Raw genomic sequence first — 22693 nt, 5'->3', positions numbered from 1 at the left:
CATTTGTCTTTTGACTTTATTTCATGCCATATATAAGTTCTTAATTTTTATGTTATTAAATATTTCTCTTTATCACTTCTAGATTTTTGTATCATGCTTGGGAAGGACTTCCTTCAGAAATTATTCTTAAGAGATACATAACGTACAACAGGATAATGTCATAAGTCCAAAATTTATAAAGTGACTGAGTAATGGTTGAATGAAAGTTGTGAGACAAAACTATGTACATTGTGTTTTTTGGAGTTTTTAAAAGAAATGGCAGAATATCATCAGGCTAAAGAGACTTGTGACATGGACCCTCAGACAAGTGCAATTTTGCCTAGCAAAGACTCTCTTGGTAATTTCAGGCTTTTTTCCTGATTCCAGGTTTCTATTTTCTTTTTGAATGAAGAAAAAGATCTGCTTTCCTATGTTGTGTGTGTTCCTAAACTGTGTGCAGGTGGAGTGCTCATTTCCCATTGTGTCAGCACAGTCCTATCTTCAGTGCTGCCCCTCCCTCTGTGATCACCAGGTGGATGCAAAGGCCCATGTTCTTGTTTGTTGGGTCAACCCCTCAACTGGCAGGCTCTTCCCTGTGACTCATCTAACTTTATCGTATAGCCATTAACGTGAGAAGATCCTAGACTATTTGCATTGCGGAAAACTAGAGAAGTCAGTGGCATGTTATAGTTGAGGAAACCAAGGTCACCAGATGAAGGAAAAGTGATACTGGAGTCCAAGTTTTCTGGTCCATGATCCAGATCCTTTTCCATGGGACAGCCTTTCTACATACAGTACCATCCTGCCTTTAGGCGTATGCTCAGAAGGGAAACAGGTGGCTAAAATGCTGTGATTAATCCTGGCTCCTCCTTACTCATTAAAAGCAATAACTTGTTAGACAATAAATTCAAATATCTTAATCTGATTCTGCCAGTCTTTTTTTCCTGTGCATACTTTTTAGTGGGCACTGGTGTTTACATGATTGAGATTGCACTCTCGTGTGGGTTTTGCACTCTGTTAATGTTTGATTCTAATCCACATTTGGTTTGAGGGCTTCGGGTCTGCTGCAGAGAGCACTGGAATGAGAGGAATAGCAGACCTGGCTTTTGTCCCAGTTATGCCGTTGTGTAGTTGCTAAGCCCTCTGGGAGTCACCTACACTGTGTGGGCACCTGTGTCCTCTGTAAAATGGAAGACTTAAAACTAAGAATCTCTGATTCATTTTAAGATCAGTGTTTTGAACATGTGACTCAGCTTTCACCAAAGACCATAAAAGAACTCTTTGGCACTTGGAGACTGGAAAAAGATGCCATTGTTTTCTGACCTACCTTTTGCTTTCTTTTCCCCTGACTTTTATGATGGAAATTTTCCAGCATTCAAAAAAGTTGAAAGTTTTACAGTTCACCAGTAAGTTTGTATTATGTTTGCTTGATCACTTTCTGTTCATCCAGTAATCTATCTCAATTTTTTGAATTGGTTCAGAGTAAATTGCAGATGCCCCCTGTCCGTATCCCTGTACTCTTTGCTTTTGAACAGACTTCTTGCTCACCTACCCTGAGTCCTCTGCCCTGTTCGTGTTTTTTTTAATAGCTGAGAAGCTTCAACATATTGATGATCAGTTTTCAGGTGCTTACCCTCAGCATCCAACATTAGGAACTTTAGAAATAAAGTTAAATGAATATAAGAGAGAACTAGAACAGCAGCTTCAGGCAGAAATGCATGAAAGGGTAAGTTTATCTTGTTGCTGTTAACAAAAGTGGTATTTTTGCTTATCTTTTCATTCTTAATCTTAGGTATATAGGAAAATATCTAGAATCTTTAATAAACTAGAGGCCCAGTGCATGTGTAGGTTCCCTAGTAGCTACCTGCTGGTGGGGCCTCCCTTTCCCTGGCCACCTGCTGCCAGGTGGGGCTGGTCTCAGGGGACGGGCTGCAGGTGGTTGGCCAGCCCCGCCCCTGCTTGAACTCCCGGTGAAGGGGACAATTTGCATATATGGCTTTTATTATATACTTAATATGATATATACTCTTGTGCATGTTACGATTTTTCTTTCCACTTGCTGTTGTTTCTTTTTGCCTTTTGAATGAGTTTTATAGAAACAGTTAATGAGACTAAAGATGAATTAAACTATAAATATAGGGTGTGCCAAAAATATATAAACACACCTTGAATAATTATAAAGGCAGTGTATATTAAAACAACATTTTCACAATTGAGCTATCGGCTGTTAGAGTGTGTATACATTTTGGGGGGGATACCCGGTATAATTAATGAATATTGAACTTAAACATGGAGAATTTGTTACTAATTGTTTAGTATTATTATTTACAATGATTTGTAGTCAATTTGCAGTTGAAGCATTTTAAAAATACTGAAGTAGTACAAATTAAAATGGAAGAGAAAGGAAAGTCTGAGGAGTTAGTGGTTTGGGAATGATGTTGGAGAGCTTGTCAAGCAAGATCGGAAGCCTTCTTGGGAAAAGATGTTCCTTGAGAGAATTCAAAAGCACCAGAAGGCAATATTTTAAAATCATTTACTGGATGGCTCTTTCCTGCAGCTGCTTGTAGGTTTGCTAAAAGTCCAGGGGTGAGATGAGACATTTGCTGGAACAGTTGAGGACCTAGAGCAGTGATGGTGAACGTTTTGAGCTTGGCGTGTCAAAATTTTGAAAAACTCTAACTTAACTCTGGTGCCATGTCACATATAGAAATATTCATATATTTTTTTTGATATTTGCAACCATAATAAAAAAAGATTTATATTTTTGATATTTATTTTATATATTTAAATGCCATTTAACCAAGTAAAATCAACCAAAAAATATGTATAAAATGAACAAAAACAGAAAAACAATGTACATTTAAGAAAAAATAATAATAAAAACAATGATAATCATTACCATTTGCAACGTCATGGATGGAACTATAGAGCATTATCCTAAGTGAAATAAGCCAGTCAATGAAGGAAAAATACCACATGATCTCACTCATTCATGGATAATAGAGACCATTACAAACTTTTGAACAATAATAGATACAGAGGCAGGCCTGCCTCAAACAGATTGTCAAACTACAGCGGGAAGGCCGGGGAGGGTTGTGGGGCAGGAGGTAGGGGGGTAAGAGATCAACTAAAGGACTTGTATGCATGCATATAAGCATAACCAGTGGACATAAGACATTGGGGGATTGGGGAGGCTAGGGGACTGTCTAGGGCGGGGAAATAAAGTGGACACATATGTAATACCCTTTGTAATACTTTAAGCAATAAATTAAAATAAATAAATAAATAAATAAATAAATAATAAAAAAATTTAAAAACAAAAACAATGATAATCAAATGGTATGAAAACTAGAAATTAGTGACTTTTTTGGTGCTGAAGTTTGTCTGCTAATTCTTTGATTGCAGGTTCATACTTGATGCACTTCAAAGCCAAGCAAGCGCCACTAACATCATGTTAGCCGATTCCTTTTGTTCATTTTAATATTATTTAATGCTGAGAACAAAGTCTCACAAAAATATGTTGATGAAAAAATTGTTAGCAAAGCCATCGCTAGATTTTTTATATTGCTAAAAGTGTCAGGAACTCTGTTCCAAGCACTCAAAATTTCTTCTTCATAGTTGCACTCTTCATGTTTCAAACGATTTCGTTCCAGATTTTCAAGTTTCGACCTTAAGTCAGCAAACACGAGTCCAAATGCTACCTTGAAAATCTGCAAGTTGCATCTCTAAATCATCAATTTGCATCCATTGGAAATTATTCAATTCCAAAGTACTGTAAACTACATCCAGATACTTAATTATTTTAATGGTCTGTTCTAGGCTTCTAAATTGGTTGAATCTTTCGCTGAACTGTTCAAAGAACGTGTTTACTATATTCTGGTACATAAGTATAGACTCCATTACACTTGTAGTAGCCTTCTCAAAATACTTTTTCATCTGAGGAAAATACGAGTTTTAGTTTCAATATCTCGCTTGAAAATTTTAAGTTTACTTTCAAAAGATTTGATGTATCCAAACATAACGTCAATATTTTTGCCAAAACCTTGTAATTTTAAGTTCAGTTCATTCATATGAACAGAGAGATCTGTAAAAAACATCAAATTGCTGACCCACTTATGATCATTGATCTGAGGAAAGTTTGCCAGATCCTTATTCTCAATAAATACCATAATTTCTTCAAAGCACTCCACAAATCGCTCAAGTAGTTTTCCTCGACTTAGCCATCTCACACTATTGAACATCAGTAGTCCACTGTAGGTTGAATCAACTTCCTGTAAAAGTACAGAAAATTCTCACTTGTGAAGGGGTCGAGAAGCTATAAAATTCACAATTTTTGTTACAACTGACATTAAATCATTCAACTCAGAGAATCCCGATTTGGCACACAACACCTCCTGATGGATAATGCAATGAAAAGGTGCAAGTGGATGTCTAATAGCTTCCATAAACAATTTCAGGAATCCCACTTTTTTCCCACCATCTTTGGTGCCCCGTCTGTCGTGACTAACACAATTTTAGAGATATCAATGTTTAGGACACTGAATGTTTTTATAACAACTTTACATATTTGGTTTCCTGATGTACTCATTGGCACTTATTCTAACTTTATCAACTCTTCTCTCATAGTGAGACCATCAGAATATCTAGCAATAATGGCCAACCGAGCATATGATGTGACATCAGTAGTTTCATCAAGAGAAATCAAAAAATATTTACATCTATTTAAGTCTTTTTTTTATTGACTTTGTACGTTTTTGCCAAGATCTGTTATTCTAACTTTTTTTTTAAATTAAATCTTTATTGTTCAGATTATTACAGTTGTTCCTCTATTTTCCCCCCATAGCTCCCTGCCACCCAGTTCCCACCCCACCCTCTGCCCTTACCCCCACCCCCTACTGTCCTCACCCATAGGTGTACGATTTTTTTTTCTTTGTCCCTGATTCTATTATGATCACCAGATTATTTATTCACTTGATTCTTAGATTCACTTGTTGATAGATGCATGTTTGTTGTTCATAATTCGTATCTTTACCTTTTTCTTCTTCTTCCTCTTCTTAAAGGATACCTTTCAGCATCTCATATAATACTGGTTTGGTGGTGATGAACTCCTTTAGCTTTTCCTTATCTGTGAAGCTCTTTATCTGACCTTCAGTTCTGAATGATAGCTTTGCTGGATAAAGTAATCTTGGTTGTAGGTTCTTGGTATTCATCACTTTGAATATTTCTTGCCACTCCCTTCTGGCCTGCAAAGTTTCTGTTGAGAAATGAGCTGACAGTCGTATGGGTATTCCCTTGTAGGTAACTGAGTTTCTTTCTCTTGCTGCTTTTAAGATTCTCTCTTTGTCTTTTGCTCTTGGCATTTTAATTATGATGTGTCTTGGTGTGGTCCCCTTTGGATTCCTTTTGTTTGGGGTTCTCTGCGCTTCCTGGACCTGTAAGTCTATTTCTTTCACCAGGTGGGGGAAGTTTTCTGTCATTATTTCTCAAATAGGTTTTCAATATCTTGGTCTCTCTCATCTTCTGGCACCCCTATAATTCTGATGTTGGTACGCTTGAAGCTGTCCCAGAGGCTCCTTACACTATCTTCGTATTTTCGGATTCTTTTTTCTTTTTGCTTTTCCAGTTGGGTGTTCTTTGCTTCTTCACATTTCGAATCTTTGACTTGATTCTTGCGCTCCTCTGGTCTGCTGTTGGGTGTCTGTATAGTATTTGTTATTTCAGTCAGTGTATGCTTAATTTCTAGTTGGTTCTTTATAACAACATCGAGGGTCTCATTAGATTTCTTGAGGATCTCACTACATTTATCGGCGGTCTCACCAGTCTTTTCGAGGGCCTTACTAAGTTTATCGGCAGCTTCTAGACAGTTCTTGAGAGACCTTAAAAGTGTGGTTTTGAGCTCTATATCTTCCATTTCTGACATTTGCATCCTATTTCTTTGTCTCTGCATTTTTTTATCTTTTCTTGGTGCACCCCCTAGTGGTCTTTGTGCGCAGTCTTGTTGTAGTTAAGCCTTGATTGTTGTCGGCAATACCGGGGGTGATTTGGCCTCCAGGCTAACTGGCTATGAGAGCTATTCTGCTTTTGATAGTATTTCTACTGAGTGGTAACTTAGAAATTCTTTTAATAACATCATCTTTTTTTTCATATCATGAAATAGAGCTGGTGCACCTCTTAGAAATGTTTCCTTACTAAATTCTCTGTCACTGAGGGTTTTTTCCATGCTGAGCTATGGAGAGAGCAATATAGTAACTTGCTGATATTAAATTTGTAGAGCATCTTACAAATTTAATGATGGAATTTGATTGACTTTTATAGAGGTGTGGCTGCCTAGAAATGCATTCCTTCCTCTCATCAATACTTTTTTTCAAGAACTGACAATGATTAGTTTCAAAATGTCTCTTTACATTCCACGTTCTGCTTACTACTGTTTCATTAAACAGTATGCACAATGAATTGTTGTTTCTGTTGACAATCCCGTACATCTCGGTGCATATGTCTTTTTAAGGGTCGGCTACTGCTTCTTCCACTTCCCTTATCATTCAATCTTGCTTTTTTATTTTTTTGATTCTCCATCACAAGGCTGCAAAAATAAATATAAATGACGTCATTTTTTATAAAAGGTTGATAGTTTTCTTACCTATTAACTTTTTGCAGTGTTGTTGCACTGACTCCTGTTGCAAAACAATTCAAAAACAGTACGTATAACCAACAAATATATGGTGCTGTAATCAATTATCTGACATGCAGAATGTCTCGTCAAGCACTGTTGCACTGTATAACTTTTTGGTTTTTTTTATTACTTAAGGTATTACAAATGTGTCCTCTTCCCCCCCATTAACCCCCAACCTCCCCAACCTCCCCGCACACTCATGCTCCCATCCCCCTGTTGTCCAAGTCCATTGGTTTGGCTTATATACATGTATACAAGTCCTTCGGTTGATCTCTTCACCTTACCCCGCCCTCCCCTACTTTCCTTCTGGGGATTGATAGCCTGATTGCTGTTTCCCAGTCTTTGGATCTGTCCCTTTTCATCAGTCTATGTTGTTCTCTATAATCCACAAATGAGTGAGATCATGTGGTATTTATCTTTCTCTGACTGACTTATTTCACTTAGCATAATGCTCTCCAGTTCCACCCATGCTGTTGCAAAAGGCAAGAATTCCTTCTTTTTTACCACAGCATAGTATTCCATTGTGTATATGTACCACAGTTTTCTAATCCACTCATCTGCTGATGAGCTCTTAGGCTGTTTCCAAATCTTAGCTATGGTGAATTGTGCTGCTATGAACAAAGGGGTGCATATATCCTTTCTGATTGGTGTTTCTGGTTTCTTGGGATATATTCCTACTAGTGGGATCACTGGGTCAAATGTGAGTTCCATTTTTAGTTTTTTGAAGTGGCTACATACTGTTCTCCACAGTGGCTGCACCAGTCTGTATTCCCACCAGCAGTGCAGAAGGGTTCCTTTTTCTCCACATCCTCTCCAACACTTGTTGTTTGTTGATTTTTTGATGCTAGCCATTCTGACAGGTGTGAGATGATAACGCGTTGTCGTTTTGATTTGTATCTCTCCTATAATTAGTGACTTTGAGCATGTTTTCATATGTCTTTCGGCCTTCTGTATGTCCTCTTTCGAAAAGTGTCTATCTAGATCCGTTGCCCATTTTTTTATTGGATTGTTTATATTCCTTTTGTTAAGTTTCATGAGACCCCTGTAAATGTTGGAAATTAAACCCCTGTCAGTGGTATCATTGGAAAATATGTTCTCCCATACAGTGGGTCTTCTTGTTGTTTTGTTGATGGTTTCCGTTGCTGTGCACAAGCTTTTTATTTTGATGTAGTCCCATTTGTTTATTTCCTCTTTAGTCTCCATTGCCCTAGGAGCATTATCAGAGAGGAAATTCCTTGGGCATATGTTTGCAATTTCGCTGCCTGTGGATTCCTCTAGTATTTTTATCGTTTCCCATCTTACATTGAAGTTTTTATCCATTTTGAGTTTAATTTTGTGTATGGTGTGAGTTGGTGGTCTAGTTTCATCTTTTTGCATGTATCTGTCTAATTTTCCCAACAGCATTTATTGAAGAGACTGTCTTGACTCCATTGTATGCTCTTGCCTCCTTTGTCGAATATTAATTGGGCATAGTGGTTTGTGTCGATTTCTGGGGTCTCTATTCTATTCCATTGACCTATATGTCTGTTCTTGTGCCAGTACCAAGCTGTTTTAAGAACAGTGGCTTTGTAATACAGTTTGATATCTGGTATTGAGATCCCACCTACTTTGTTCTTCTTTATCGGGATTGCTGCAGCTATTCGGGATCTTTTTTTTTATTCCAGATGAATTTTTGGAACGTTCGTTCTAGATTTGTGAAATATGCCATTGGTAATTTAATGGGGATTGCATTGAATCTATAGATTTCTTTTGGTAGTATGGACATTTTGATGATGTTGATTCTACCAATCCATGAACACGGTATATTCTTCCATCTGTTTCTGTCTTCCTCTACCTCTATTTTCAGTGTCCTGTAGTTTTTTGCATATAAGTCTTTTACCTCCTTAGTTAAGTTTATTCCTAGGTATTTTAATTTTTTTGGTTCAATGGTAAATGGGATTGCTTTTGTAGTTTCACTCTCGGTAAGTTCACTTTTGATGTAAAGAAATGCCATGGATTTCTTAGCATTAATTTTGTACCCTGCTACATTGCTGAGTTCATTTATTAAGTCTAATAATTTTTTGATGGAGTCTTTTGGGTTCTGTATGTACAGTATCATGTCATCTGCAAATAAGGACAGTTTTACTTCTTCTTTTCCAATCTGGATGCCTCTTATTTCTTCTTGTCTGATCGCAATGGCTAGTACTTCCAGTACTGTATTGAACTGGAGTGGTGAGAGTGGGCATCCCAGTCTTGTTCCTGATTTTAAGGGGAATGATTTCAGTTTTTGCCCATTGATTATGATGTTGGCTATTGGTTTGTCATATATGGCTTTTATTATGTTGAGGTATGATCCCGCAATTCCTATCTTGCTGAGAGTTTTTATCAAGAAAGAGTGTTGGATTTAGTCAAATGCTTTTTCCGCATCAATTGATAGGATTATACGGTTTTTTTCTCTCAATTTGTTTATGTGATGTATCACATTTATTGATTTGCGGATATTGTACCATCCTTGCATCCCTGGGATAAATCCTACTTAGTCATGGTGTATGATCTTTTTGATGTATTGCTGGATCCGATTTGTTAGGATTTTGTTGAGGATTTTGGCATCTATGTTCTTGAGGGATATTGGCCTATAATTCTCTTTCATTGTGTTGTCTTTATCTGGTTTTGGTGTTAGGGTGATGCTGGCTTTTAGAATGAGATGGGAAGTGTTCCTTCCTCTTGGATCTTTTGACATAGTCTGAGGAGGATAGGTTTTAGGTCTTCCTTGAATGCTTGGTAAAACTCCCCTGTGAAGCCGTCTGGCCCCGGGCTTTTGTTTGCTGGAAGCTTTTTGATTACTGCTTCGATTTCCTCCATAGTTATTGGCCTATTGAAATTTTTAGATTCTTCCTGATTAAGTTTTGGAATGTTGTATTTTTCTAGGAATACGTCCATTTCCTCCAGGTTGTCTAGTGTGTTGGAGTAGAGTTCATAGTATTTTCTAACAATCCTTTGTATTTCTATGGGGTCTGTTGTTATTTCTCCTATTTCATTCCTGATTTTGTTTACTTGGGTCCTCTCTCTTTGTTTCTTGGTGAGCCTGGCTAGAGGTGTATCAATCTTGTTTATCCTTTCAAAGAACCAGATCTTGTTTTTGTTGATCTTTTGTATTGTTTTTTTGGTCTCTGTGTTGTTTATCTCCGCTCTGATCTTTGTTATTTCCTTCCTTCTGCTTAGAGTGGGCTTTTTTTGTTGCTCTCTTTCTAACTCTTTGTGTTGTAGAGTTAGGTCATTTATTCTCATTGTTTCTTGTTTCTTGCAGTAGGCTTGTAGAGCTGTGAACTTCCCTCTCAAGAGTGCTTTCACTGTGTCCCATAGGTTTTGGATTGTTGTGTTTTCATTTTTGTTTGTTGCCATGATGTTTTTTATTTCTTCTTTGATCTCTCTGGTAACCCAATCGTTGCTTAATAGCATGCTATTTAGTCTCCATGTGTTTGATTTTCTTGGATTGTTTTTGTTGTAGTTGATTTCCAGTGTTATGCGTTTGTGGTCTGAGAAGATGCTGGATATGATTTCAATTTTCTTGAATTTGAAAAGACTTTATCTGTGACCCAGGACATGCTCTATCTTTGAAGATGACAAATGTGCAGTTGAGGAGAATGTATATTCTGTGGCTTTGGGGTGAAATGTTCTGAAGATGTCAATTAATTCCATCTGATCTAGTGAGTCATTTAGAATTGATGTTTCTTTGCTGAGTTTTTGTTTAGAGGATTTGTCCAATGGTGATAATGGGGTGTTAAGGTCCCCTACTATGATTGTATTGCTGTCAATCTCTCCCTTGATCTCCTCCAGAAGTTTTCTTACGTATTTGGGTGTTCCTATATTGGGTGCATATATATTTACCAGAGTTATTTCTTCTTGTTTGACTCCTCCGTTTAGTATTATGAAGTGGCCTTCTTTATCTCTTTTTATGTCCTTCACTTTGAGATCTAATTTGTTAGATATAAGTATTGCTACCCTGGCTTTTTTTTCACTTCCATTGGCCTAAAAAACCTTTTTCCATTACTTCACCATCAGTCTGTGTGCGTCTTTTTTTCTGAGTTGGGTTTCCTGTAGACAGCAGATATATGGGTCATGTTTTCTTTTCAACTCATTTACCCTATGCGTTTTTACTGGGGCATTTAATCCATTTACATTTAAAGTTATTGATAGAAACTTGTTAGTCACCATTTTTGATCTTTACCGCTGCGTTCCTTCTTTGTTTCCTATTTTTTCTTTTTACAGCAGACCCTTTAGCATTTCTTGCATTGCTGGTTCGGTTGTAATAAACTCCCGTAGACCGTTTTTGTCTATGAAGCTCCTGATTTGACCCTCAATTTTGATTGATAGCCTCGCTGGGTACAGTATTCTTGGATTCAGACCCTTCCTTTGCATGACTTTGTATATTTCATTCCATTCCTTTCTTGCCTGATGTGTTTCTGTTGAGTAATCAGTCTCTAGACTGATGGAGGATCCTTTGTAGGTAACTTTCTGTCTCTCTCTGGCTGCTTTTAATATTCTTGCTTTGTCGTTGGTGTTTGCCAATTTAATTATTATGTGCCTTGGTGTCGGTCTTTTGGGGTTCATTTTGTTTGGGACTCTGTGAGCTTCTTGGATTTGTGTGAGTTTTTTCTTCCCTATCTCAGGGAAATTTTCCATTATTATTTTTTCAAACAGGTTTTCTATTCCTTGCTCAGTTTCCTCTCCTTCTGGGACCCCTGTTATTTGGATGTTGTTTCGTTTAGTGTTGTCCCAGAGTTCTCTTAGGCTCTCCTCATGCTTTTTAATTTTTTTTTTCTAGAAGCTGTTCTGTTTGGGTATTTTTTCCTACCTTGTTTTCTAGCTCGCTGATGTGGTCCTCTGCGTCTTCTAGTCTACTGTTGATGCTTTCTATTGAGTTCTTTATATCAGTGATGTCATTTTTCATTTCCTCTTGGTTCCTACACATATTGTTGAATTTGTCTTCCATTCTTTTCATCCACCTTATGGCCATTTCTCTGAATTCTTTCTCTGACAGGTTGCTTTCCTCCATTGCCCCCATTTCGTTTACTTCCTTTTCTGATGATGCCTGTTTTTCTTTCATATGTGGGTTGGTTCTTTTTTCACCATGATCTCTCTTCTCCAGGTGTTTGGTTATGTAGTTCTCTTTCTGATGCGTTGATTTAAAGGCACAAAATACAACACAACAAGGCACAACATACAAGGCACCGAAAACAAATGTATTTACGATATTAATAACCCCAAATAAAGGTGACCACTGAGCGAAGAGAATTAGGGGATAAAGAAGAAAAAAGAGAAAAAGATTAAAGAGAAAAAGAAAAAAAGAAAAAGGAATGCCGAAATGAGATTGGGAAAAGGGAGAGAAGAAAGAAGAAAAAAAAAGTGAGAGAATGAATTAGAGGTGGGCAAGAGGCTATTTGTATGGGGAGAAAACTCTAATAGAACCACAAATAATCCCAATGAATTCCAGCAGCAGATCCCTGGAGATTAATGCAAACTACAATCAACCACTAATATCAAGTGAGGCAAGGGAAAACAGAAGCACAAAAATCACCAGAGAAAGAAAAAGCAAAACAGAAAAATAAAAATGAAAAATAATACAATCTCGCAAACAAGCATAAAAAAAACCAATATACTCAAAATCAAGCAAACACTAGCAAAACGACAGACAGAGAAAAAAAATTGGATAGTGAAGAACGATAAGAGAGAGGTGTATATGGATTTAGAGCAAGGGATTGGAAATTAGGTATATAAGTAGGGTGAAATTTAGACAGTGGGTAAAAAGAATGAATAGGGAAAATCTAAAGCAGGAATAGGGTAAGAGAAACAGGACAACAAAAGGGGAAAAGTGAGGAAGAGTTATGGCTTAAGGGTAAAGGTGAGATAGAGAGAAATGATGCTAAAGGAACGATGAAAATAGAGTGTAGAACACTAATTCCAAAATAAAATAACGAAAAAAAAAATAAAATGACGCTAGAAAAAGTGGTAAAATGATAGCAATAATACTGGTTAAAAAATGTAGTAATTACAAAGGTAAAATCAGGTGATGAAAAAAAATAATAATAGGTTCTTTATGAAATGGTGAAAAAAGAATTAAAAAGAAAAAAAGATAAAAATGTGCAGTAGTGAAGGTGCTTCAGATCTTCTACTCTTCTTTTTGGCACGCCTTAGTCCTGCCAGGCATTTAGGAGAGTGTTGAATTTCCCTGCGATACACTGTCCCTCCGTGCTGTAAACCACAGTCCTGATTTTAAGGCAGGTTGTATTTGTTTACCATACTGCCTTTATTTGCATTTACAGAAGAGACAGTTCATGGCTCTGCCTCTGGGTGGCAGTTTGTCTGGATTGACCTCCGAGGCTATAAGTCCTCTCTATCCAGTAGTTAGGGTTTATTTTCTCTATGTTACTTGAAACTGGTTTGGGAAAGTCCACTGCCCAGAGCTGGTTCTTTAATCATTACTCCCCGCTCTGTTTCCCAGGCTCCCCAAAATGTCTTTCCCCTACAGGCTATGTGAATGACCCCACCTGGGGAATCCCATTCACTGGGTTTAATAATCAAACACACGGATCTAAGGGGAACTGTAACAACAAGAGCCTGAGAAGTTGTGCGAATTTGCAAGCCTCCACCTTCCAGGTCTGCGCACAGTCTCCACGCACCCACTCGCCCCTGGCACCAAGCACCCGGCAGACTGGGAGAATCCGAGGCTGCTTTTTTGCATCCAGTCCAGCAATGTGCTTATTTTTATCGTTCCCTTCTGCCAGCAGCCCTGTGGGGCCCCTTCCCCACTTGAGGGTCACGCTGGTTCCAAGGGCCACGGACTCTGTGGGGCGCAGATTTCACCCCGCGCGGTTCTCCCTCCAAACTGAATTGCAAACCGCACCTTTAGGGGAAGTCTAACCTTTCTGTGAGAAGAAGCAGTGCTCGTCTGAGTTCACGCAGTCACGCTGCTTGAGATCCCTTGTTTCCAGGTTAGTAGCTGATCTCTGGTTGTCTGTAACAGCCACTCAAGATGGCACAGTCTCCGCTGCTGAGCCGGCACACAGGGAGACGTTTCAGCCGCAGTCTCCAACCGTCCTTTTTTTTCTGGGAGTTCTCTGTCTTTCCCAGCTGCAGACTGTCTCTCAGCTGAATATCCTCTGCCTATTCGGGCTGTATGTTACCCTTTCAGCTGCTCACCCTTATCTGCTCCAGGACAAGGCACAGGACACGTCCGTTTATACCTCCGCCATTTTTCTCCCCTTATATCTTTTTCTTCTAACCCTCCCATTCCTGTCCCCTAATGAACATGGCGATCAAGTGCGTCCATTTGCCGAATGCACCCGAACGCACAGGAAGCTTACCCGAGGCACATGTTGACAATAATGAGGCCGTTTCCAGAATTGGGCATTTTGTCACTCGAGTAAAAATAGTCTTGAGTAAAGATTAATCTCTTTATAGTGCAATTCTTAACCTTTTCATATTAATGCCAATATTGGAACAGTGTATCTTGGATGTTTTCACAATGTATCTTTGCTACGCAACACTGATGTACATGCTTACATCTGGTTTTAGAATTGTGTAATTGATCATGAGTAACATGAGTAATAATATTACTCGAGTGATGCCCAGCTCTGGCCATTGCGAGAGACAAATATATGAATACGCAATTTTTTGTCTCTTTCGATGCGTGTCACCCAAAATGGTACGCGTGTCATAGGTTCGCCATCACTGGCCTAGAGGACTAGTAGGGACTGCGGTCAAGAATACACCTGGAAGAATCAGCTTTGAAAAGGATACTAAGACTTCTTTTTTCGAGATTACTGGAAGGAAGAGTGGAAGAGAATGTCCGAGTCAGGGGCATGAGACAACCTCACTAAAATTGCAGTAGATGTGAGAATTAAGTGATAAGTGACCTTTGAGGAGAGGACCAGAGGTATGGAATGGCCACTGGGTGGCGGGGGGTTGCAGAAGGAGCAGAGCAGCTCTCTGAAGCTGACAGGATTCTCGAGCTGTTTTGAGGGTACTGCTGAAGTGGGCAACCTGGAATTGAAGTAGACCAGACCAAGTGCATGTAGGTGAAGAATTTCAAACACTAACACGAACCAAGTTTATGTGGGCTGCAAAACAAAAGCTTCAATTTTCATAGAAAGGTTTATTTCGATAAAGACATGCTGAATACAAATGGCTGAAATAAATGAGTAATCATTAACAAAAAATAATAGAACGTTTTAATAAAAATTAGTAATTTGCATTGAACATTAACTTCCCAGACACTGAATAACTGGACAGATTAATAAGCACAATGCAAATAAACCTACTTTTCTCATTCTCCAAAAGCAAAGTATTTCCTGTTGCACATACCAAACAAGTCAGTACAAGACTAATGATGTGGCCATCGGGTGCTAAAATATTGTCTGCTAGTATTAATGGAGAGAAATGGTACGCCTGCGCGTAAGGCACACAAGGGAAATGAATGCAACACAATTATAATCAGTCATTAGCAAATGTAGTTAGTAATTAATAATTATGTAAAACAGGTTATTGTAAAAATCAGGTTACGGAATTTTTATTAAAACGCTACATACTGTTATATTCGCTGAGCCACAAAAATATTCATTGTGGGCCACGTGCGGCCTGTGGGCCATGCGTTTGACATGCTTGTTGTAGGTGATTGTTCTGTTGCAGCTCTTGGGAGGATTTGGAAGGTCATTGAGGGCAGAAAAATGGTCGTAGTTGAGGAGTGTAGCTTTATAGAGCTGAATTTATTTCATTTGAGAAAGGCAGCCTGTTTAGTTGAAGACATTGGGGTTCAGCATGATGGTGAGCGGAACCAGAGCAGAGTGTGGATGACTAATAATCCAGGAGAGAAGGGAGAGCTACGTGGCAGTCTCAGACATCAAGGAGTAAGTCTGGGGATACAGACAGATGGAAGAATAAGGGTGGACCAACAGGACAGAGTTGCAGGTTGGGGTTCTAGGTGAAGTTGGAAACCAAATGCAATGTGCTTCCATCTGAGCAAAGGCAAAGGTCCCTGCAGTAGAAGGGTCTGGGGCTTATAAGTGTCATCCAGTGGCCATTTGATCTTGTCACCCAGAAAATGACTGGACAGGACATGAAGAGGTTGAGGAATGGTGGGGAGTGCATGCCAGCAAAAGAGATTGGATTGTTTCTTTTGGAAAAACAGTTCCTTTCCCAAGGGTTGTCAGACCTAACTAGGTTGGGGTCATGGTTTCCTCAGCCAGGACTACTGGTACCAGGAGATGGTTGAAGTTAAAAGGCTTCCTCCCAGTGTCAACCTTTCTTGGAGCTTCTCAGTAAAACCCAGTTATTAATGGTGACCACACCCCCTCTCCAATTTTTTCTGGCATTTCTGGGAATTGGGTTAATTTTAGCTATAAAAATAAATGGAAGCACTGGTCTTTGAGATGATGGGTTGTGTTCAGACTAACACTTTGAACCTTAAAATGAGTGAGTGACTAGATCAGATCAACCAGTTGACAGCCTGTCTCCATTCAGTCAGATTCTCTGAAGGCACTGGAGAAGCTTGGCATCCTCATAAAAGGCACCATACTTTTACTCTGCCACCCGACTGTTCACCCCCTTCTCTCCCTGATAAAACTGTCCTGTCCTTCAAACTTTAGCTTCAATGATGCTTCCTGGTGACGCCTTCCCTGAATCCCATTGATAGACTCATTTAGGCATCATTCCTGCCGTGGAGACTGGACTCTGGTTGTGAAATTATCACATTGTAGTATTATTTCTCTCTCCCTCAGTAAATTGTGAATTTTTTAAAAGATGGGGACTGTAGCTGTTCATCTTTTCATATCCAGCTCACTGTGCTTTTTGACATGATATTCAGTAAATCCTTGCTCAGTGAACACGCAAATGTAAGTGTGATCTATTTTTCACAGTTTCATTCCAGCTTGTTCATTCTGAGTCAGAACCGCCCATGAATTGAAACTTTCAGACGACTATTGAACCATGGGGATTCTACTTTGTTAAGTTCCCCCATTTTGTTTTTTTTTTTTTTTTTTCTGGAGAACTTACAAAAATGTTAAGGAAGTGTCAGGATATTCTGCACAAGGGATATTAGGGTAATATAGCGTAACAGTCATTGGGCTAGGGAAGCCATGGGCAAACTACGGCCCGCGGGCCGGATCCGGCCCGTTTGAAATGAATAAAACTAAAAGAAAAAAAGACCGTACCCTTTTATGTAATGATGTTTACTTTGAATTTATATTAGTTCACACACACACTCCATCCATGCTTTTGTTCCGGCCCTCCGGACCAGTTTAAGAACCCATTGTGGCCCTCGCGTCCAAAAGTTTGCCCACCCCTGGACTAGGAGGTAAATTCTTGTGTAACTAGAATAGGCAAAATGCATACCTTGAGATGGAATGTTTTAAAAGTGAAATTGTTCCTCTAATTGTCTGTACTTTGTTCTCTGGAATGTAGGAAGCAGTCCATTAGTTCAAATCTGTCTTATTTTCCTCAGCTTGCTTGCTACAATTAATGCTTTCCTCTACAGATGGAAACAAAAGAAAGTTATGCTCAAATACAGCTTCTACTGAAAGATATCGATTTCCTAAAAGGCAGAGAAGCAGAACTGAAGCAAAGAATTGAAGCTTTTGATTTGTAAGTAATGTTTTCATTTTGACTATTCAGAGTCTGTGAGTTTAAAACAAATACTACTAATTATTCTAATGCTAATTGCCAAGTAGAGTTCTTGGATGTAAAGGTGCATTCGGCTAGTTTTAAAAGGCATAAGTTGAGAGAAACAAAGACTAGGATTTTGCTTTTGAAATATTAGTTATTGGGATGAAAAGCAGTGAGACACCATCATCAGGCTACAGTAAAACCAGACCAGTACTTTGAAGAAGCTAACAACTGTTAACAAATTATGTTCAGTCACACACTTATGTTTAGTCATTGAGATCTAACGGTTCCATGTGCATGTAGTAACTCAATGCAGTGGCTCTGACTTGATTTGTACTGGGTGATGGATGTGTGTGTACTAAGTGCTCACCACTATTTCATTCTTCACATTGTACCTGCCATTAATGGCAAGCTCACCAGTCTAGTTTATGAAACAGGTTTCATTTCCATTAGGTTCTACTGTTAGTTGACTCTTACTTCCTTAGTGGATTTGCCCTGGTCTTCATTAATGTGGTTAGATCATTTATATAGGCTTTAATTCATTTTATTTTTCATCTCTGCTACATTACTCTGTTCTAAGCAGTACTGAAGTGGTAAATTGATCATGACAGAAAAGGAAAGTGACAAATAAGCCATCGATTTTCAACTGGTGTGCTGCAAGAATATATAAAACATGACATACCTGACTGTAGTCAAGGGCGTTAACCTCTTTTTCCTTAGATTTTCAAATAAAAAAAAAAGACAACAGTCAACACAAAATAGCGGTTCATTGTGAACGATTCAAAAATATACCTGTTGTGTTTTTTTTAAATGGGCAAATATATTTTTGGCATGCTGCAGAATTTTAGTAGTTTATGTGTGTCAGAGATAAATAAGGTTGAAAATCGCTGATATCTTACGTAATAAAAGCCTAATATGCAAATTATTCCCTCTACTGGAGTTCCACTGTGAGTTTGACCACTGGAGCAGTCGATCAGTCACTATGACGTGCACTGACCACCAGGGGGCAGACGCTCGGACCAGTAGGTTAGCTTGCTGTGGGCACTGGTGGGCTGGACTGGAAAGTGAGATGTGAGGTGAGAGCTGTCAGGAAGTTCCTGGGGTTTGTCTTGAGCCCTGGGCAGAGGCAGGTGGGGGCGGGAGCCAGCAGTGACCGGGTGGCTGGGGAGGCTTCTATGCTGAGAGCCTGGACTATGCAGCCCTCCGCAGCCTGTGGCCTTCTCAGTGCTCAATTTATAATCTTCAGAGCTGCTTATATTTATTTAAGTTTCACTAACTACTCCAGGAGAGTGGGTAACACCATTATAGGGGGCAGGCCAGGCATAGCTGCCCAAAGCCAAGGTGCAGCCTCAGGCTCCTGGAACGCAGCTGAGAGGGGGGTGGGGCTGAGTCAAAGAAACTGAGTCCAAAACTTGAGGCGGAGGCAGCAAGAGGTGGAGGATGATAGCTGTGCAGGGGCCTAGAAAAGCTGTTGTGTGGGGACAGCCAAGGAACCCAGTGCCTCTCCCACGGGACAAGGTCTACATCCCTCCCTCCTCCTCCCGGTGACCTGTCACCCCAGCTCTTCTCCAAAGGTTGGACTTGGCCCACAGAGCTCTCCACCACTGCACACCCTGTACTGCCTTGTCTGCCCCACCCCACTCTGCACAGCCCGCTCCATTCCCACACAGCCTTTGGAGAGCTCTGCCCCCAGAGGAGAAAGTGGGAGGCTGCGGACAGGAGGTCACATGAGGAGGGGGCAGAGCAGGGCCCACCAAGTTAGATGGAGGGGAAGGAGGGAGAAACCCCACAGGACTGGGGGCAAAGACAGTCGGGGAAGGAGGGCCATGTGGAAGCTTTGCCCTTGGTTGAAGTAGAAATCCTGACCGCATTTTACGGACCGCAGCAGAGTGTGTGTGTGGGGAGGGTCAAAGACAAAAGAGGGTTTGAGGGGACTGGATGGAGAGCAGCAACGTTTGATTAATGGCCTACTTACTATTTTTATTGATTTCAGAGAGGAAGGCAGAGTGAGAGAGAGAGAGAGAAACATCAATGATGAGAGAGAATCCATCGCCTCCTGCATGTGCTCCATACTGGGGATTAAGCCCGCAATCCAGGAATGTGTCTTTGACCGGAACCAAACCTAGGACCCTTTAGTTCTCAGGCTGCGGCTGTACCTACTCTACCAAACCATCTGGGGCGACCCATGGCCTATTTAAAAACCACTGCAGTAGGCTGAGCAGGGGTCTTACCATGATGGTGTTACCTGATAATGAGGGTGTCTGTCTTTATGTTGGAGTAATTGGAACTGCAACGAAGTAAAGACACAGCAATGGAGCCTACAAAGGGTTTCCACGCACACAATGCAATTTACTTCATGTGGCAGCTGAATTTGGTGAGCAGAGCCTTAGAAGAACATGCGGTCTCCAAGACCAGGGGCAGGGGAAAGTTCATGCTGAACATTCTGTGCTGTGAGTTACAGCCTATATATATAAAGGCATGATATGCTAAGTGTCTGACCGAGTGGTCAACTGAGTGGTCGCTACGACTTGCACTGACCACCCGGGGGCAGATGTTCCAACCAGTAAGTTGCTTGCTGCTGGGGTGGGGCCCATCAGGACCAGGCAAGACAGGACCAGACTTGCCCTGGAGCCCTCCTGTGATCCCACCCCAGCCCCAATTGGGACTGGGTGAGAAGATCAGGACTGTGTGAGACCACCGTGATCAGCCAGGTGGAGGGACCCCTGCCATTCATGAATTTGTGCACCAGGCATCTAGTAAGCTAATAAGTATAGTTTACTGCTCCTTTGCTTTACATGTTAGTCAGCAGAGGGTGCTAACACATAGAGCTTTTATCCTTTGCTTGGAATGGTCAGCATTCCCTAGCACTTACCTGGCTCGATCCAAGGGAAGACCATTCCATTCTTCAGTATTTGGAAGTTCTGATTGACCTATCTATCTTTTTCTATTGTTCAGCACTCTTCAGTATTCAATCACTAGATTATTAAATATCAGAAACAAATCTTTTGTCTTTCATACCTATGGGCTGATCAGTTAAACCTCACAGAAATAATCTTACTGAAGAAATAAGTACTAAAGCAAAAGTACACTAACTTAAGTTTGGTATGTAGCTTTTCTCTGAATTTATTATGGCCATTTATTACCTGCAATCATTTTTTAAGTATTCATCATCTTCTACGAAAAGCACTTTGGTCTTGAAACTTGCACACTCCCTGCAGCCTGGTGCACCATGCTGCTCCATCTGCTACTTCAGATCCCACATAACTTGGTCAGTTCATAAAATAGATGGAGAACTCCAGCTCTTTCCAGTTACTTCCCAGCAGTGACAGTCACATAACAGTTTTAGCTTGTGGAGCTAAAATTATGTTATTTTTTTCTCCTAAAGTCTTTACTTCAGCAATTACAGTTTTATTTTTTTTGCTTTTTATATTTTTGCTAATATCAGAGGCTACAGAAGAAAATCATAAAAGTGTGGCTGATGCACTTAGGAGACAGGATCCTGAATATAAAGAGCATGGAGGAGACCTGTGACCAAAAGCTCAAGAATGAAATTCTAAAGAAATTGTTTGGTGTTCTTAAACAAGTAATAGATTTGGAATAAGTTGATGGAAACACAGCAATACTAGTGAAGTAGATAAGACTTAACATTTTATGGTGATAGTGTTTAAAAAAATACGTGTTTTTTATTGACAGTCAAGCCTTTCCCATGAATATTTAAGATAATTTTACAGAGTTACAGTATAGTGAATAGCATCCTCTGCTCTTTCTTACTCATAGCTTTTCTAACATGTATTGAGGGTCTGTGATTTGCTTTCATTTTATGGCACATTGTGAGTTGCTCAGCTCACATTGTAGATAAACTATAAAAGTGGTTGATCTAAGGCAGTTGTTCTCAACCTTCTGACCTTTTAAATACGGTTTCTCATGTTGTGACCCAACCATAAAATTATGTTCGTTGCTACTGCATAACTGTAATGTTGCTACTGTTATGAATCGTAATGTAAATAGCTGTTATGCAGGATGATCTTAGGCAACCCCTGTGAAAGGGTCGTTCAACCACCAAAGGGGTCGCGACCCACAGGTTGATCAACTTTTTAAAAATTCACTTTTTTAAAAAAAAATAATTTTAGGGAGGAAAGGAGAGAGACAGATAAAAATCAGCATGAGAGAGAAATATTGATCTGTTGCCTCCTGTATGTGCCCTGATCAGGAATTGATCCCATGACCTTCCAATGCACTGGACAGTGCTTCAACCATCTGAATCAGGCTGACCAGGGCTGGAATTATAATCCCTTTTAGTTCTCTTTTCCTCTCCCGCCTCATACTTGCCACTACGATGGAGGTATCTATCAATTTATAAATTATTCTGCCTAGTGGTTTTAGTGCTTATCAGGTAACATGTGCCCTGTATTCCTGCAAGATTCTGCAAAGCCAGAATCAAAAGAAATAAATGGAAATTAACAATGGAGCAAAAAAATTATACAGGAAAAGGAAAATATGATAACTATGGTTACTATGACTTCCCTATAATCTGAGTTTTAATGTGTTGCAGTGATTAACTACTCAGTGCAGACATCAAGCCCATATGGTAACTTTTCTCTACAGTGCTCAGTGTAGTGTCTAGCACACAGGTGTTCATATAATATTCATTGAGTAAATGAATTTGTGGTGAAGAGATGACTCAAATAACTTTTGGTATGTCTTAATAAGTGGTCTCTTTTTACTGCCTTGCCCGTAATTTGTCATGAGATTACATTACATAGTACTTACATTACATAATACTGAGCTTATTCTTTAAAAGAATTCTAATTAAAATATAGTACCTTTCCATGTATAGATTTTGAAATGATGACATACATATAGTATGTCAGCTTCTCGAGTGTAATAGCAAGTGCTGACATGTCTGTAGTTGTTAAACCCTTAGGAAAAAATGAATGAGTAAATGTGTATGTTAATTTTCCCACTGCTTCGCAGATCATGTACTGTTTGATGTTGTCTGGTTTGGGTATCCTCTATGACTTGAGCAAGGGTGGGAATTCACAGGATACTCACCATCTCTCTCAACTGAAACGTCTGCTAGTGGCAGTTGGTGGAGATAAGTAAAACTTGAAAGTGTGCTTTTGGTATTGCTAACCCAGATATGAGGGTGGTCGAAGTTGGCCCCGAACCCTATGCCCAGCCCTTGAGGGCAAAAGTTCTTTGGGGTAGGGATGGGGTGCAAGGCAAGGCAGGTGGATGTGACTGACTTCTTGTTCTTGGGATTTAGAGTCAGTTGTACCAGTGTAAATTGAACTTAATTTACTTTTGTGTGCCAATCCAGACCACCATGGAATAATTGTTCTCAATAACCTCACAATAACGAGTTTTGGGGACCAAATTAAAGGATTGTAGCAGGTTTTATATTCA

At 39.6% G+C, this 22693-nt stretch overlaps 1 pseudogene across 1 annotated transcript in view; it reads left to right on the top strand.

Annotated features, from left to right (window-relative positions):
• Window positions 1–22693, top strand: part of LOC308512355 (centriole and centriolar satellite protein OFD1-like) — a 125213-nt pseudogene that overhangs the window by 14672 nt on the left and 87848 nt on the right. The window contains exon 2 of the transcript in view: window positions 20733–20851. The product of the transcript in view is annotated as a centriole and centriolar satellite protein OFD1-like (transcript). The remainder of the gene's footprint in view (window positions 1–20732; window positions 20852–22693) is intronic.

This window comes from Myotis nattereri, assembly GCF_964212035.1.
Source record: "Myotis nattereri genome assembly, chromosome: Y".
Classification (NCBI taxonomy): Eukaryota; Metazoa; Chordata; class Mammalia; order Chiroptera; family Vespertilionidae; genus Myotis; species Myotis nattereri.
Note: the sequence above shows the minus strand (reverse complement) of the source record. Positions and strands in the feature narration are given on the sequence as shown.